The sequence below is a fragment of the Megachile rotundata genome, chromosome 16 (assembly GCF_050947335.1).
Source record: "Megachile rotundata isolate GNS110a chromosome 16, iyMegRotu1, whole genome shotgun sequence".
NCBI classification, from domain to species: Eukaryota; Metazoa; Arthropoda; class Insecta; order Hymenoptera; family Megachilidae; genus Megachile; species Megachile rotundata.
This window is the reverse complement of record NC_134998.1, coordinates 3,973,858-3,982,900: the sequence shown is the minus strand read 5'-3', so window position 1 is coordinate 3,982,900 and position 9,043 is coordinate 3,973,858. Positions and strand designations below refer to the sequence as shown.

At 37.2% G+C, this 9,043-nt stretch overlaps 1 long non-coding RNA gene across 1 annotated transcript; it reads right to left on the bottom strand.

Annotated features, from left to right (window-relative positions):
• Nucleotides 1-3,241: 3,241 nt before the first annotated feature.
• Nucleotides 3,242-7,650, bottom strand: LOC143266065 (uncharacterized). The gene is made up of 3 exons (XR_013041083.1): nt 7,559-7,650; nt 3,671-3,840; nt 3,242-3,590 (listed from the first exon to the last, which is right to left on the bottom strand). It is a non-coding gene; the product is annotated as an uncharacterized LOC143266065 (long non-coding RNA).
• Nucleotides 7,651-9,043: the final 1,393 nt, after the last annotated feature.

Here is a 9,043-nt window from a genome sequence, read left to right as displayed (position 1 = left end):
AACAAGGTTCATGTTAGGGTAATTTCTATCTATTAGTGATCAAGATTGAGACAGAAGGAAATATTTGGAGATAAGTTAGGTTAGTTTTGCTTAAGGTAACATGTGATTTTTAATGCAGAAGTGATTTATGTAAAATGGGGTATTTTTTAAATTAAACCAAGTAATAGGGATTTTGGCAAACTTCATGTTAGAGTAATTTCTATCTATTTCTTCACTTGTGATCGAGATGGACGTTTGAGGCATGAAAGTACATATTTCGATATAAGTTAGGTTAGGTCAGTTTTGGTTAAAGTTGTGATTTTTCTTATCAAGGTTATTTAAATAAAACGTGGTATTTTCTAAATTGTATTCAAATAATATCTTCAATGTTGACAAGCTTAATTTCTCTCTGAACCAAGTAAGATGAAGTTCTCTTTCACATTTTCATTACTACCGAACATAATTTTAAGACAGACAAATTAACTCCCTAAAAATTATTTAACTCGTTTCTTCAGCTTACACAGAAATACTTTGAATTTCCTGAAGACTTCTTTCCATAATCCGAAACATTTCCTCCTCATCAAACAACGGTAAATATCATTGTCCAGACCCTGCTAATGTTCAGAACGTATTGACTTAATCTTGATGTACAAAAGTCAAATTAAAAATCCTTCTTCATTTTTCAACATGATCCTTCTGTTCTTCAGCATGCTTGTAGCACTTTATTAACACTTTTATCTCGGTAATAATGAGTCAATGATCAAACAACGGGCCATTGTTTGAAGGCAGTAGAGCGGAAACTTTCAAATCTTATCGCTCACCTTAGCGTAAGGCGTCTTAATAAATACATACCTCATTGTATTAACACGCTCATATCTGCGTGTATAATAACGTCATGCTGAACAGATTTCTGTAATCATAAAACTGAACTATACAAGTTCAGTCTATTGCCTTTATCCTTGTATCTTCAATTTATTCAATATTTTCGATCTGCATTTGTTATGACCTACATGGCGTGACGTATGGAGCCATTTAAACGTCTATCATATATGTACACATGTGTGTAGCTTCAGAGTCACATGTCCTTTGCATAAATGAATAAGGGATTCATTAGTCTGAGGTTTTTATTAATTTGAGTTTTCTGAGATTTGTGGACAACGTATGGAAAATTAACTATATTATTCCTTGTTTATTTTTTACATAACAGCACATCTACATGGAGAATAATATTTTTAGGAATGTTACATGAATTTATAACAGTAATTAATACCTAAGTTCATAAGACTATTCACAACACATAGAATAGATCTACAAATTCTAGCACCAATTTCGATCATCAGTTCACTTTGGATCATCAGATCACTTGTCACTCTTGGTACAAACGCTAAAAGTTAATTTCACGTCCTGAAAGATTTCGCGAAGAGGAAGCGGCTTTAGCGCATCAGTTTCATCCGAGCCGAGGGATGCACAGAGACGCGGCGGATCTTCGATTCCACAGTAAAGTGTTTATTTTCGTTCTCCCGAAATCCGACTTTTTTCCGTAGCCGACACACTGGCACGGCTCGTTTTTCTCTGGAGAATTATCGGCTCCCATTGGTGCGCAAACGAACGTAAATCCAGCGACAGGCCGCGACCCGCGGCCCCTAATTTCGGGGATAAAGACCGGGGAAAAATTGCGGGATCTATGCCGACGATGGACGCAAGTAATCGCGGCCACATTTCACCACGGCTTTACCGTGTTATTTATACGGTCAAGCAGTTATGCCACTTTACAGCTATCGTTCGAAATAAGGCGACCGCGAGTTTTAAGACGCTACCGGCCGCTGAGTTATTAGACCCGGCTGCGATTCAAGGGTTGCTTTGTAGATTCGCAACTATTTCGTCGGCATCTTCATGTGCTGCTATTAAGTCATCTAGATACTGTATTTTCGAACTATTACGTCATGCCACGAGTAATGCAAATTTTACGGGAGGCGAGTTTAAACTAATGATACTCGTCGGGTCATCATTTGTCTCCTGTGTACAGAACTGCGAACTAAGTATTATGTTTGTTTATTTATGTGTTCGGTTTATTTGGGTAGATATATAATACTGAAATATCATTGAGTACATATAATACTGAAATTATTATAAACAAGACATGGTTGAATATTTACTATGTTGCCAAGTACCACTAAATGATGTATACTAAAGATGAACCTCAAAATCTCAGGACTTAGGCAATATGTACTGCAGTTAAATAAAATTATATGATAATTGTTTAAAATTAAAACATGTAAGTATGTGTATACAAAAATGATTAATGCGAAGTCTCAAGAATGGTATAAAGAATTTGGAACCAGAAATTAGGGTCCTAAAAATAAACCTCAAAGTGTAAGATGATCTGAGGACTTAGCCATTATGCACTGCAGTTAAATAAAATTATATAATAATTGTTTAAAATTAAAATATGTAAGTATGTGTATAAAAAAATTATTAATGCGAAGTCTCAAGAATGGTATAAAGAATTTGGAACCAGAAATTAGGGCCCTAAAAATGAACCTCAACGTGTAAAATGATCTGAGGACATAGATATGCACTAGAGTTAAATAAAATTCAATGATAACTGTTCAAGGATTATTTAACCACATTATTTACAATGTTCAACCATATTTACATGGTGTATCAACTGTCTGCTACGTCTTTACTTTTTAACTATATTAAATTTGTCATCTCCAACTATAATCAAATATTATATTTAATGCATTGATTTCTTCCATAACACTTCAGAATGCAATCTTCATTTTAAAAATATAGAAAAACTTTTAAATTTCTCGTTTTTACAAAATATGTCCTCAAGATTTATGCAGTGAAACGATGGTAGCATAACCTGTTTAAATCTCCATTGAATAAAAACAAAAGGGACGGAAATGACCCTAGACGTCTTTACCCGGTATTGTAAGCGAAGCGAGGCCACTTGAGATGACGTTTACAGTCACGACTCAAGTGACATCAACCCCCACCGGTCTTTTCCCTTGAACGCACACGCAAGCTGCCGAATCATCCTCGCAGATCAAAAGCCGATTCGCGGAAATCGACATCACGGTACTGTTACGAGGAAATAGATTATTGCCATCGTGAATCACCGTGTCGATTCGGTTAGTAATTTTACTGCTCTTCGGAGAACTGAAGTTTTAAAACGACTTTCTTATCCGTAAGTGGACAAAATAAGAACTAAAATTATACCATCGATGATATGGGTCAGAATTGATTAAAGTCTCAGTTGATTTAAAATTTTATTTGTCTGTGAATATTTGGAAGCCATTAAAAATTGGGAGAGAGATACAGAAGGATTTGTTACTAACTCAAGTGCTAATTCTGTGATTACCGATCTCGAAACTGGTAGTACACGTCTTGTGTTAAAATATCTTTCTCTTAACACAGTTAGGGTAGACCTAACCCAGCAGGGTTCTAACGTTTCTGTCAAACGGCCGGGATCAACGTGCTCCTTGGTCGTAAGGGAAACAGAAAATTAAGCATCTCGACGTTGGTGGCCACGGCCAGTGATTTTTCCAGCTTCCACACTTAATATCGGCACACGGCTGTCCATGTTCCTCTTGTAAATACACGGTCTATATTTATGGGACGTATATTTAGTGTGTATTCGCGTGCGACACTGTGAAGACGAGGTGGGTGTGTCTGGGCAACTTACACGTTGGCCCGCGAGACGATCAGTCATTTTGAAGCTTTGGCCCACGTCAAAATTGTCGCGGATTCCTTCCTCCTGTCTTGTGTCCGTTGCGCTTCGAACGAGCTTCATTAACAGGGGGCAGACAACAGGGGCGGACAGTGCACTGGAATTCTTTCACCTCAAACGACTCACTGTGAATTAGTAAACTGTTTGGCAAAAGATGTGGCACTAAGATTAGCTAACTAATTTTTGGTTGCATTACTTTGATACTCTGACGAATGTTTTGATAATTGCCTGAGAATTCTTGAGATCACACAAAATTTTACAAGTTTATTACAAGTGCATTCTAGGAGTTTTAGAAAGGGTTACAAATTTATGAGTTCAAAGAACGTTTAGCTTATGTGTAATAATACATGTGATGGTTAAGCATTAGAACGTCATTAATATCAGGAAATAATATTACAAATCAATATCACAAATAGATATCATAAATTAACATCGCAGATCAAGGATTTCAAAGTGCTTGACACAACAGAATGCGTCATAGACAATTCAAGGTTCAGCATCCTCAAACTGACATCTCCAGTAGCTTATCTCCATAAGAAGGTGTATAGACTGACCATCATACCAATGCACATCATAGCATCTTGTAAGTGCTGGGAAGATAAAAGTGCATGCGATCGAGAAAAAGCTTAGTGCCAACCCCATAAGCCGAACCTATTATAAGAATTCTTAGCGGTGAGCGGTCATCATTCATTCGCTACAGGCACCAGCAGAAAAACGTGTATCCGCTCGTCCCTTTTCATCGAACGAGAAGAAGAGCGAAAATACCAGGGGGTACCGAATCTGATAGCGTTCGCAAGTCTATATTAAGACGGTGGCACGCCATGAAAATAAGCCTGGGTTAGCGAGTTGGCAGCCGTAGGGGCGCGTTAAACGAGGCCGGTGTGTCTCCGGCACAAAGACACCTTTCGTTTTGGCATAAGTCAAAATCTTCTTCTGGTATGCGTGTACCGCGAGGTGAACAGAGACACGTGACCGGGCCGACTTGATCGCAACGTTTATTTCCGAGTCAATTAGATACGTTTGTATGGAAGGCCGCTTGTGGATCCGCAGGAGCAATTACGAGTCCGTTAACGCCGCATTTCCTGTGGACAGGTGGCCGATCGGAACGGCAGCCCGGAACGCGACACAGGCATCGCAAATATCTCGAGACTTTCGGGCCTGTGACCGGCCAACGGGACTGGGAATCCATGGCGAATTGGCTGATCGAAGTGCGACATCGCACGTGGTCTGAATCTAGATGACTGGCCCGCGTACAGTCTACTGCAAATCTGGACTACCGGAAATTCGCGAAGAGAAGTGTATTTGTTAGAATACCATAGATTAGACTTCCATCCAAATTTCTATCTGTGCAATAACATACGTACATGTGTAGGCACGAGTAATTGAAATTCGCTTATATTTAAACTTAATTGGACAAACTTTTGGACTTACCAAAAAAGAAACTAAACAATTTATAATATGGTTGAAATAAACTTAGTACATAGGCACGCAGTGTAAATTAATAGTTTATCAAGGCACACAGTCCCTCGTGGCCCGCAATTCTACACACAACCAACGCTTTCGACAGTCCTTCGTCAAACTGCGCTCTTCACTTGAATTTCGTACTCTTCCAATATCGGTATTCGCCGATAGCGGGCGACATCCGCTAGCAACGCTTGCCAACGTAATCTATTCGCGACTACATGCTTGCCAACGTAATTTACTTGCGACTACACATGTACATATTTTTATACAGATATACAGATGTATAGATTTACCTACACATGTATATAGGTACATATATGAACATATAGTAGTATAGACTGTATAGTAATATACACTTTGTATGGGTTCATCAGTAGGTCCTGCAACATCAATAACAAGAAGTCGTCACATTGTACCAAGTATTTTTACTTTCTTATTTTTCACACCTGTTTACCGGGACCCTTAATTTTAGTAGTAGACTATTTGCACTTTTCTATTTGTCTCGAGGTATTACTTGATTTTGTTATTTGCTATGATCACTTCCTGAGAAATGTTTAAATTAAAAATCTTATTAATATAATGCACTTCCAATAAGAGGTGTTTCAATCATTGATTTTATTACATTGTATCAAATTTCCATAAATATTCATACAATTTTATGTTAGAAACCTTTAACTCTAGTGTTCGTCTTTCAACATGCAAAAATGAATACAATTACTCTTTCTGAGTTCTATACCACATTAAAATTATATAAAAATCATCTTAACATTGTCCTCGTTAAATCTCGAATTTACAGTAAAACATGAAATTTCAAAATGTAGATTCTGAACATCATAATTCAAATCAGCAAGGGACCATAAATAATCCTGCGAGGCTCCCGGCGCTATTTACTAGAGAAGCAACGAAATATTATCAAAACATAGATTAGATTTATCAAAAACATTATAGATTAGATCCGTTTGAAGTAAAATGACTAGTTAGCCAGAGTTTCTAGTGACAGCCAAAGTGTTATCCATCCATTTAAATGTGTTCGCAGTCTGTTTATTTTTGATGCTGTCGGTGTTTTAGTATATACAGCATAAGTTACAAAGTGACTGATGCGACTGTTCCAACGAAGCTGCTGGAATTGTAACTAAAATTTATCACGCAGTATATTTGTTTCAAATTCCCCTGTTACTTGCTGAAGTACAGAATCCTGAAGACGTCAGTTATTCTGCATTGTATGCGACGTGTTTCTACAATGAATCATTAATATATAAGCTAAAGAGTTTTAAAGCTACTTCTCGAACGTTAAGTACCTTCACTAAACCCGAGAGTTATCTATTGCTTATTTACATCTTACTGTTATAATCAGTTCATAAACATTTCATGAAATTTTTCAGTATACAAGGATTTTATATTTTGTGAATGAAATTTATTACTTTTTATTTTTGGCCAAAAATTTGACCAGTCGCTTTAGAATCTAGAGATATCGTGTTCTACTACATGCTTCCTTTGTGCTTAGCTGCTACTATGCAAGTATTATGCGTTCCATGATATAACGTTGCCAAAAGCACGTCACAGTATAATCACCACATAATTCTGTGCAACCATCTTACAGCAACACATCAGAAATATTATATACGACTCGTGTTGACATTCATACCTGTATGTTACACGGTTTTCTCTGCGGCTATAGCAACATTTCTACACTTCTTCAACGACTTCATCTGTTCAGAAACAGACATGTGTACTTAACTTTCTCAAAAATTAAATGATCACGTATATTTATTTGCTTAAACATTTATATAGATAAAACTGTTATGCCTGTTGTAAATTTTAAAAACTGTTTCATTGCGAATATTGTAGGAATACGTAAAATAGAATTATAAGAAGCAAAACGAATATTATACTGTTAAAAGCAATTTTGAGTATTCAATTGAATATACAAATAAACAAAATAGAATTTAATTCTTTTATACAGATTTAAAAATTTCATAAAAATTTCAACTAGTGTTCAGTACAATTCTATGAAGTATAGAAACAATACTTTTTAAAGATTATAATCATTTAATTAATTTTTATAATCATTCTCTTTCACATTTGAAGTACACTTTCAGCTATTATCAAATTTTATGTACATAATCTTGAAACTTTAATATCTCAATATTTTTGTGACTCCAAAAATAAATTGTAAATTATTTAGTACTACGTTAATCATCAAACTGTAAATTATTTAATACTACGTTAGTATAATAATACTATAAATAAGACAAAACAGTAGTACCAGAAAAAAACAAGAAAAGAGCAGTAGTAAAGTTGCAGTTAGATTAAAGACGACAGCAAAGCGCAAAAAACCGTGCAGCGTGTACAATTGTACACTCGATATTAACTAGTTACATTGTTGTTCGTGTCAGGTGTCGAGGTGGTCGTGTTTCATCCGATTTTTTCTCGTGAAAGAAACGAAAGCAGCACACGAACGTCCGAATAACTCTGACCAATTAACCCTGCCAGCACAAAGAGGTCTCGAAAAGAAAAGCGAGGCCGACCTTGACGTGTACAAATGCGTCGATGAATAACCGAGTCATTTTATTTAGAGAACCGATCCGTCTTTTCACGGGCAGAAACGAATCGGGGAGACGGAAACCGGGGAAAAAGAAAGCCGTGAAACGGAGCTTCGGCTGGCTCAGAATAGTAGCCTAGTCAGCGTGGTTTTTCGCTACTTCGCCGAGCTCCTTCGCGGTCGGTCGATGTCGGAATATGCGACCAATTAATTTCTCTCCTTTGATTCCACATGCCACGGAGATTGCCATGTAAATCCGTGACTTTCGAACTCTTTCTGTTTGCCGGCAATAAATTTATCTTCATGAGGTGTCCTAACCTGACCACCTTAAGTGTCACGCTACGTATAACGTTTTCGAATTCCGTGCATTCTCATATTTTGTAGCGAGCTTTATTTTCAGAATTAATCGAAGTACTTTCAGGTATTGGTATTTTAGGTTATGTTATGTATTCTGTATTTTGACTCTTTCTGTTCGCCGGCAATAATTTAGCGTAACGAGATGTCCAACCTAACCTGATATGTTTTGTTAAAAGTCAAAGCATCCTAATCAAGTTCTAGCTCTACTGTTAAAATTTAGTGTCCCATAATATGGTAATCCCAGTATTAAATATCAAAGTATAATATACTAGTTCCAGCATCAAAAATCCAGTCATCCATAATATCCAGCCATAGTATCAGAAAGCAAGGTACCATAATATAGCAATCTTGAGAAAATTAAAGTATCCAGTATGGTAGTACTAGCCCTAAAAATCAAAGCACCCCAAAATATGGTTCCAGTGTCAAAAATCAAATTGTCCATCAAACTCAAATTATCAAATAATCCAAATAGTTGAAATGTCAAAGTACTAAAGTTGTCCCCTTAAGTTGTCGCCTTGGGAAGGGGGAGGGCAGTCGTATTCCAAAAGTTGTCCCCCTAACAGTGATCCTCCCATAAAAATTACAGGGGTTAACTCGTCACGTGTAGCGTTGAAACGTTTGTTCTCGCAAGGAGGAATTTCCTCTCGCGGGTGGGTGCAACGACGGTTGCACTTTGGCAAGTATTCAGCTCGGTATTTTTTCCCCGTGTGAGAGCACCACGGGCTCTCCCTGTGACGTCCTCGATTCGTCGAAGAGATTCATGGCCGCTGATCTCTCGGCGACGATCTTCGAGACGAAGGTGACGGCTCGGCCGCGTTTCCGAGAGTTACGAAGACAACTGGGCTGATTTAAAGCACGTTTAAGAGGGGAATAATGCAAGCCCTGCCAGCAGACACTGTTTATATTTATCGTACCAATGAAATGAAATTATGATCTTTTTTTTTTGGAACTTGTATTTTGTCTTG